Source organism: Triticum urartu, chromosome 1A (genome assembly GCF_056163025.1).
Source record: "Triticum urartu cultivar PI428250 chromosome 1A, HENAU_Tu73, whole genome shotgun sequence".
NCBI lineage: Eukaryota > Viridiplantae > Streptophyta > Magnoliopsida > Poales > Poaceae > Triticum > Triticum urartu.
Window position 1 is genome coordinate 165,530,558 of NC_141873.1, and position 9,789 is coordinate 165,540,346.

Below are 9,789 nucleotides of genomic sequence, written 5' to 3' on the forward strand. Positions count from 1 at the left end.
CTCAAGAGTTGGAAGAGTGCAAAGCCCAGCTACAGGCAGCGGTGGCCGCATTGAAGGAGTCCGAGAAAGCCCCCTTTGGTAACAGTTGCTTCCATTGCAAAGAGTTACAAATACCAGATAGTGTGCGGCATGCATGCAAATCTAACAGTAGATGTTGCAGATGACCCGGAGTGAATCCGGAGGCGGTGTCGGGGGATGCGCAACGTGCTAATCAACAGCTAAATGCTAGCGAGCGCATGCTTACGCGGGTCAGGCAGGAGAAAAATAATCTCTAGGACGCCAATATCCGTCTGGACGTGGAACTGAAAGACGTCCGGGCCTAGCTTGCGGACTCCGTGAAGGAGAATAAGCGGCTTCGACGCGGCATTTTTAGTAAGTGCTTGAACGAACTTTTGAAGGAGTTCGGCGAAGAATCCGGCTAACAGAGTTATGTCTACAGGTATGCTGATGGGTCGTCCCGCGGAGGAGATGCCCGGGTCTGCGGGTGATCTTCTACCAGAGCTCTCACAACTGCACGAACAAGTTCGGCAGGTGATGCATGGTATTTCCCAAGCCTTGTGGCCATCCGCGTCCCCACCAGGAGGCATGGGGGAGCTTATAGAGAGGCTCAAGGGAGCGCGGCGGCGCATCCGATTATGGAAGATATCAGCCTGCCGACATGGTGCAAGGGAGGCCTGGGCTATGGTGAAGACGCGATATACCAAAGATGACCCAAACCACATGGCCGAGGTCGGACCTATGGGGCCCGATGGGAAAGAGATCCCCGTCAGTTTGGTATATGACCAAGTAGAATTAGCCCCAAAGTATTCCCAACAGGATTGTAGGCTAGACAGCCTGTTGGATGGTATAGAAGTAGAATTTAATCAGTCTTAGTGACTGTGTACTTCAAGTGACATATATAATGTCCATAGCCGGATTGTAAATCATTTGTCATGGCGGACCTTTTCGCTTAGACCTCTGGACCCGATAGTCCGGAGTGTATCCGAATACCCACTCGGTTATGTAAAAACCGGGGTATGCATGGAAACCAGGCGTAGGGGTCATAAGTGCTTGAACAGACAAGTACCCAACTAGCTATGTTATATTACATGGATAGTAAGAAACATCTTCCAGGGAGAATAGTTCCGTTAAGGGTTCTGTAACACCCACGATGCGGCTATATCTCCCACGTGTCGGAGCATGACTTAGAGGCATAACCGCATTGTAGGCAATGTCGCAAGAGGGGTAATGTTTACACATCCCATGTATTGAATAAGAAAGAGGTACATAGTTGGCTTACAATCGCCGCTTCACACAATACATAAATATAGCATTACAATCATCCAGATACAATCAAGGTCCGACTACGGAACCAAAATAAAGAAAACCCCAAATGCATAATGTCCCCGATAGCCCCAACTGGGCTCCACTACTGATCGTCTGGAAAGGAAACGTAGTATCGTCCCGAGTCCTCATCGAACTCCCACTTGAGCTCAGTCGCATCTGCTGGAATGGTATCATCGACACCTGCATCTGGTTTTTGGAAGTAAATCTGTGAGTCACGGGGACTCAGCAATCTCACACCCTCGCGATCAAGACTATTTAAGCTTATGGGTAGGGAAAAAGGTATGAGGTGGAGCTGCAGCAAGCACTAGCATATATGGTGGCTAACATACGCAAATGAGAGCAAGAAGAGAAGGAAAAGCACGTTCGAGAATCTATGATCAAGAAGTGATCCAAGACTACTTACGTTCAAGCATAACATGAGACCGTATTCTCTTCCCGGACTCCGCCGAAAAGAGACCATCACGGCTACACACGCTGTTGATCCATTTTAATTAAGTTAAGTTTCAGGTTTTCTACAACCGGACATTAACAAATTCCCATCTGCCCATAACAGTGGGCACGACTTTCGGAAGTTCAAAATCCTGCAGGGGTATCCTAACTTAGCCCATCACAAGCTCTCACGGTCAACGAAGGATAGTCCTTCTCCTAGGACGACCCGATAGACTCGGAATCCCGGTTACAAGACATCTCGACAATGGTAAAACAAGACCAGCAAAGCCGCCCGATGTGCTGACAAATCCCGATAGGAGTCGCACGTATCTCGTTCTCAGGGCACACTAGATGAGCCAGACGTCGGGTTGGCATAGACCCTGGTTGCCCAGGGGGCGCCTGACATCGCTCAGGTTGGACCAACACTTAGAGAAGCACTGGCTCGGGGGGTTTAAAATAAAGATGGCCCTTGAGTCCACGAAACCCAAGGGAAAAAGGCTAGGTGGAAAATGGTAAAACCAAGGTTGGGCCTTGCTGGAGGAGTTTTATTCAAGGCGAACTGTCAAGGGGTTCCCATTATAACCCAACCGCGTAAGGAATGCAAAATCAAGGAACATAACACTGGTATGACGGAAACTAGGGCGGCAAGAGTGGAACAAAACACCAGGCATAAGGCCGAGCCTTCCACCCTTTTCCAAGTATATAGATACATTAAAGTAAACAAGATATAATAATGATATCCCAACAATAAACATGTTTCAACAAGGAACAAACTCCAATCTTCACCTGCAACTAGCAACGCTATAAGAGGGGCTGAGCAAAGCGGTAACATAGCCAAACAACGGTTTGCTAGGACAAGGTGGGTTAGAGGTTTGACATGGAAATATGGGAGGCATGATAAAGCATGTGGTAGGTATCGTAGCATAGGCATAGCAATAGAGTGAGCAACTAGCAAGCAAAGATAGAAGTGATTTCGAGGGTATGGTCATCTTGCGTGCAAAGTTCTCCGAGTTGACGTAAGATTGATCCTCGTAAGCGTACTCAATGGGTTCCTCGATCACGTACTTGTCTCCCAGCTCTACCCAAAGCAATAACACAAGCAAAGGGAACCATGATCAACCACGGTGCAATGCGCAAGCAACATGATGCAAAACATGGCATGATATGCGGGATGTGATATGCAATGCATATGCGTGCTTCGGACGGGAAAGATTGAACCAAGCCTCAACTTGGCAAACCAAGAGTGCCGCTGGAAAGATGAGTTGATTTTGGTCGAAATCGATATAAATATCACCGGAATTGGATGCACGGTTTGCAAATGGCAAGCAAAACGATAATGACACAAATCTACGATTAACAACACGATGCCATCTACAATGCCTCAAGAAAATAAGCTCCCGCCCTCTAACATAGCAACAAAGCACATGGCAGTGATCCACTCAAGATGCTTGAAAAAAGATGAACACTGAGCTACCGCTAATTCACACAATAGCAGGTTCAAACAAGCATGGCAAAAGTGCAAAAGATATCAGGTTCACAGACTTTGTGAAAATAACATGTCAGGATTTAACATCAGGAAGCAATGTTTAGAGCAAGATAACTACATGCTATAGGAACATATCATGGCAAAGCAAGCCATGGCATGAAACTACTCAAAGCATATAACAAAAGTACCTTACTGACCATAAGCAAAAAGGGATTAGAAAATACAATGGCACCCATGTAAACATAGCAAGTATCGTTAACAGATTCAGACTTAGCAGAAAACTGGGCATGTCAAAAACAGAGTTACGTAGGCATGTTTGCGAGCTCAACGGACTCACCACAAGTCATTGCATGACAAACTAAGCATACACCCAGCAAGAAGACATGATCAATAAGCTAACGATGGCAAGAACACTCTCATATCATGCATGGATCAACTATAACAACCTCGACAAAATTGATTAGCATGTAAACAAAGACATAATTGCAAACAAAGACATGGATGGATAGAACATAACAATATCTCAAAATCATCCTTACCGAACATGCTCAAAAGAGGCATGGATCACTCTGTAGCAACAAGAATACATGGCATAAAAATAACATCAGGGAAATGACTTGGAAGAATTCTAAGTCCCTGAAATCAGCAACATTACGAGCGCTACTTTGCATGCTTGTGCTAGTCACCACAATGATCACAAAAATACATGGCATACACCCCTGTAGATATGGCATGGCATGGCCCAAAACACATGTAGGACTCAAGTTCATAGGAGGCACACATCAATCAAGGCAAAAATGACAAATGTCCATAATCTGTTAAGAATCAGAAACTAACATCACATAGCACTCTTGCAACAGCATTTAGGGCATCAAGATGAACTCAAATGAACATGGTGCAATGGAATGGAATGAAGTGCACATCCAGACGAACAATTTGATATGCTACACGCCCAAAACGGGGCTACAAATGCAAAGATATGACATGACGCATTTGCCTAAAAATAATGCAAACTGGGGACTTAGGGAAAATCCGAAGTCAACCTAGGGTTACTGTAGCGTTGGATCTAGATCAGGCACGCTTCACGAGGTTTGTCGCCGTTCACGCCAGAGTTAACAATATTCCTATTCCTGCTTGTGTGCTTGTTTGCTATTCTTCCTGTTCCTGTTACGAGACGACCTCGGCTCAAGCTGACCCCACACCGAAAGTCTTCAAGCAGTCTTGGGGAATGCGGTGGCCGGAGCTTGAGGTGGCGGAGAGGGGCGTCGGGGCCGCCGGATCTATGGTGTAGGCGGCGGCCGGCGCCGGGTGGAGGCAGGCGCGGGGCGGCGCGACGGAGGCAGCGGCCGGCACCGGCGACTCGAGCGACGGCCGGAGGAAGACGCGAGGAGGCGGGGCGAAGCACGACAGCCGGCGAGGAGGAAGAACGGCGGCGCGACGAGCTAGCGGGCGGCGCGATGAGGGCAGCGGGAGACCGGGCGGGCGGTGGCGGCTCCAGGCCGCGGGGGCCGCGAGCGGGCCAAGTGGGCCGGTGGCGAAGTGGTCTCGGAGGCGCCACATGTCAGCACGCAGTTGGACGGGCGCGGCAGCGGACGCGTCCGGCTCCGTCCGGACGTGTCCGGTGCGGAGAGGGACTAGGTTTAGGGTCTGGACTGTGGGGATTTCGGAGGGGAGCACCTATTTATACATAGAAGGAGCTAGGTGACTCCAAATGAGGTGCGGTTTTCGGCCACGCGATCGTGATCGAACGACCGAGATGATGGTGGGGGTTTAGGTGGGTTTTGGGCCACTTTGGAGAGGTTTTGGGCTGAAACACACACGAGGCCTTTACTGTTCCTCGGTTAACTGTTGGAGTATAAAACAAAGTCCAAATGGCAGGAAACTTGACAGGCGGTCTACCGGTAGTGAACCAAGGCCTCTTGGAAAGTCTCGGTCCAATCCGAGAACGTTTAACACCCGCACACGAAAAGAGGCAAAAGGGGACACCGGAGGACGTAGGAGTGCCGGAATGCAAAATAGACAACGGGGAAAATGCTCGGATGCATGAGACGAACACGTATGCAAATGCGATGCACATGATGACATGATATGAGATGCATGACAAGGACAAAAACAAAACGAAGACAAAACCCAACCACGAGGGAAATATCATAACTTAGTGCCGAAAATGGCAAGAGTTGGAATACAAATATGGAAAGTTACATACGGGGCGTTACAACACTCCACCACTACGAAAGGATCTCGTCCCGAGATCTAGGACTGGAAAAACTCCGGATATTTGGAACGGAGGTGGTCCTCACGTTCCCAGGTGGCTTCATGGTCGGAATGATGTGACCACTTCACTTTCAGGAATTTGATAGACTTGTTGCGAGTCTTACGCTGAGTTTCTTCAAGAATAGCAATGGGATGCTCATGATAAGACATGTCTTCTTGGAGATCAATCTCTTCGAAGTTGATGGTGCGGTCAGGAGTCTTGAAACACTTATGAAGCTGAGACACGTGAAACACGTCGTGCACGTTTGCAAAGTTGGACGGAAGCTCAAGTTGGTAAGCAAGATCACCTCTTTTGCCAACGATCTTGAAAGGACCCACGTATCTAGGGTCAAGCTTCCCTTTGATACCGAAGCGACGAGTACCTTTCATTAGAGAGACGCCGAGGTAGACATGGTCTCTGATCTCGAAAGCCAAGTCACGATGCTTGCTATCATAGTAACTCTTCTGGCGCGATTGCGTGGCTTTGAGATTTTCACGAATGACTTTGCCCATTTCTTCAGCCTCTGTGATAAAGTGATTGCCAAGAAGTTGGCGTTCACCAGTCTCTGACCAGTTAAGAGGAGTACGGCACTTTCTGCCATAAAGAATCTCGAATGGGGCCTTGACCGAACTCGCTTGGAAGCTGTTGTTGTAGGAGAACTCGGCATATGGAAGACAATCTTCCCACTTCATACCGAAAGAAATGACACATTCCCTGAGCATGTCTTCAAGAATTTGATTGACTCGCTCGACTTGGCCACTAGTTTGAGGATGAAAGGCTGTGCTGAAGCGAATGTTGGTGCCGATGGCCTTCTGAAAGGAATCCCAAAACTTAGAAGTGAAGATGCTTCCACGATCTGAAGATATCAACTGCTGAATGCCGTGCAAAGAGACAATCCTGGAGGTATATAGCTCTGCCAACCGAGCTGCTGTGATAGATTCTTTGATAGGGAGAAAATGAGCCACTTTGGTGAGCTTGTCGATGACAACGAAGATAACATCATTGCCACACTTGGACTTGGGAACTCCAGTCACGAAGTCCATCTCAATATGTTCAAACTTCCATTTTGTAATGGAAAGAGGTTGGAGGAGACCAGCTGGTCGTTGGTGTTCTGCTTTCACTCTTCTGCAGAAATCACATACATTCACGAACTGAGCAATCTCGCGCTTCATTCGAGTCCACCAATACGACTACCTGAGGTCATGGTACATCTTTGTACTTTCAGGGTGAATAGAGAGGAGTGAATTGTGAGCCTCGTTCATAATGACTTTACGAAGGTCACCCTTAGGAACAACAATGCGATCCTCGAAGAATAGAGTATCCTTGTCATCAAGGCGATAGCACCTGTACTTGGGTTGGCTCTTGGCAATCCCAATCTTCACCTTCTTCACCATGGCATCAAGAAGTTGAGCCTCACGAATTTGATCTTCCAAAGTAGGAGAGACTTGGAGGTTGGCAAGGAATCCTTGAGGAATAACTTGGAGATTAAGTTTGCAGAAAGCTTCACAAAGATCCAGTTGGAAGGGCTTGAGAATCAAACTGTTGCAGTAAGACTTCCTTCTCAAAGCGTGAGCAATGACATTGGCCTTGCCTGGAGTATATTCAATACTCGTATTATACTCTTGAACCATTTCGACCCAACGAGTCTGCCTGAGGTTGAGGTTGGGCTGAGTGAAGATGTACTTGAGACTCTTATGATTAGTGAAGATGTCCACTTTCCTTCCCAACAAGATATGTCTCCATGTTAAAAGAGCATGGACAACTGCCGCCAAATCGAGGTCATGAGTGGGGTAGTTCTTTTCGTTGGGCTTCAACTGGCGAGAGGTATAGGCCACAACTTTCTTCTCTTGCATTAACACAGCATCGAGACCTTGTAGGGAAGCATCACAGAAAAGCTCGAATGGTTTGGATTCATCAGGAGGAGTCAGAACTGGAGCTGAGACTAACTTCTCTTTGAGGGTGTTGAAAGCGATGTCACATTCAGGCGTCCAAACATACTTCACATGCTTTTGGAGAAGGTTCGAAAGAGGCTTCGCGATCTTAGATAAATTCTCAACGAACCTTCAACAATAGCTTGCGAGCCCAAGGAAGCTGCGGAGTTGCTTCACATTCTGAGGCGGTTCCCAATTCAAAATTGCAGACACCTTCTCAGGAGTAACAGCTATGCCCTTGGCAGAGATGATATGCCCAAGGTAGAGAACCTCATCGAGCCAAAACTTGCACTTTGAAAACTTCGCATAGAATTGATGTTCTCTCAGTTTGTCCAGCACCAATCTCAAGTGTTTGGCATGATCCTCCTTGTTCTTGGAAAAGACCAAAATGTCATCGAGATAGACCAAAACGAAGTCATTTGTGTAGGGGTTGAAGATGAAGTTCATCATGCGAGAGAATGTTGGAGGAGCGTTGACAAGGCCGAAAGACATGACAGTGTAATCATATGAACCATAGCTTGTTCTGAATGCTGTCTTCGGGATGTCTTGTTCACGAATGCGAATCTGATGATAGCCCATATGGAGGTCAAGCTTGGAGAATACTTGAGCACCTTTGAGTTGTTCGAAAAGCTCGTTGATGTTGGGAAGTGGGTACTTGTTCTTTATGGTCTTCTTGTTCAATTGACGGTAGTCGACGCAGAGTCGGTCCATGCCATCCTTCTTCTTGACAAAAAGAACACCACAACCCCATGGAGAAGAACTTGGTCGGATGAGACCCATACGCTCTTGAATATCGAGTTGTTTCTTCAGCTCCTTCAACTCTTCTGGTCCAAGCTTGTAAGGATGTTTGCAAACAGGTTCTGTGCCAGGTTCAAGATCAATGACGAATTCAACTGGCCGGTGAGGAGGCATTCCTGGAAGCTCTTCTAGAAAGACGTCTTGATATTCATAAACGACTGGAATCTGAGAGATGGCATCCAACTCGCCCTTCTCATTGAGAGAAAACAGTCGAATGGTATCATCACGAGTGACAAAGACGATCACATCCTCAGACGAGTGTGTCATTTGAATCTGTCTGGCATCACAATCAAGCTGAGCCTTGTGCTTAGAAAGCCAGTCCATTCCGAGAATAAGATCAATATCTGAGTTACCAAGAACAATTGGAGAGGACAAAAACTTATACTCACCCAACGTGATAGTAACATCCGGAACCATAGAGCCTGCATTCATGAATTTACCTGGAGAGACAACTGATAACTGTCTAGGCAAATCTTGTAAAGGCAACTCATGCTTAGATGCAAATGGTCTTGAAATGAAACAATGCGATGCACCAGTGTCAAAAAAGACTTTTGCAGGAATATCGTTAACATGAAGGTTACTGTAAAGCCCTGAGACCGTCGTGCCAGGTGTCGTCCAATTATTCGCTGTTGTTTCTTTGTCATTGCTTGCGTGTCATGCATTGCATATCATGTCATCATGTGCATTTCATTTGCATACATGTTCGTCTCATGCATCCGAGCATTTTCCCTGTTGTCCGTTTTGCAATCCGGCGCTCCGTTCTCCTCCGGTGGTCATTTCTACCTTCTTCTCGTGTGTGGGGATTAAACATTTCCGGATTGGACCGAGACTTGTCATGCGGCCTTGGTTTACTACCGGTAGACCGCCTGTCAAGTTTCATGCCATTTGGACTTCGTTCGATGCTCCAACGGTTAACCGAGGGACCGAAAAGGCCTCGTGTGTGTTGCAGCCCAACACCCCTCCATTTTGGCCCAAAACCCACCTAAACCCCTTCCATCCTCTCGGTCGTTCGATCACGATCGCGTGGCCGAAAACCGCACCTTATTTGGACTCTCCTAGCTCCCTCTACCTATAAATAGGTGCTCCCCTCCCGAAATTCGCGGATGAACCCTAGATCTTACCTCTCTTCGCGCCGCCGGACATGTCCGCCCGGCGGCCGGACACGTCCACCCAGCCGGCCACCTCACCCCGTCCAATGAGGGAGCGCCACCTCAGCGCCGCCGCTCCCACGCCCAATTGCGCCATGCCACTTGGCGCCCCGCCACCCTCGCCTCCCACCGGCCCGCGAGGCCCGCGCCTGGCCCGCGGGGCCCGTTCCCTCACGCTGTCGCCCGTTCCCTCGCGCCGCCGCCCGTTCGACCGCCGCCCGCCTGCCTCTCCGTGTGCCGCCGCCACTGGGATGCTCCGCCGCCCACCGGAGTTCGCCGCCTCGCCGGCGCGGCTCCGCGCCTCCGCGCCGTTCGGCCGCCGCCGCCCCGTTTCCCCGTGCGCCGCCGCCCGCGAAGAGCGCTGCCTCGCCGCACCGCCTCGCCTCGCCGTTCGTGCCTCGCCTCGGCTTCCGCGCC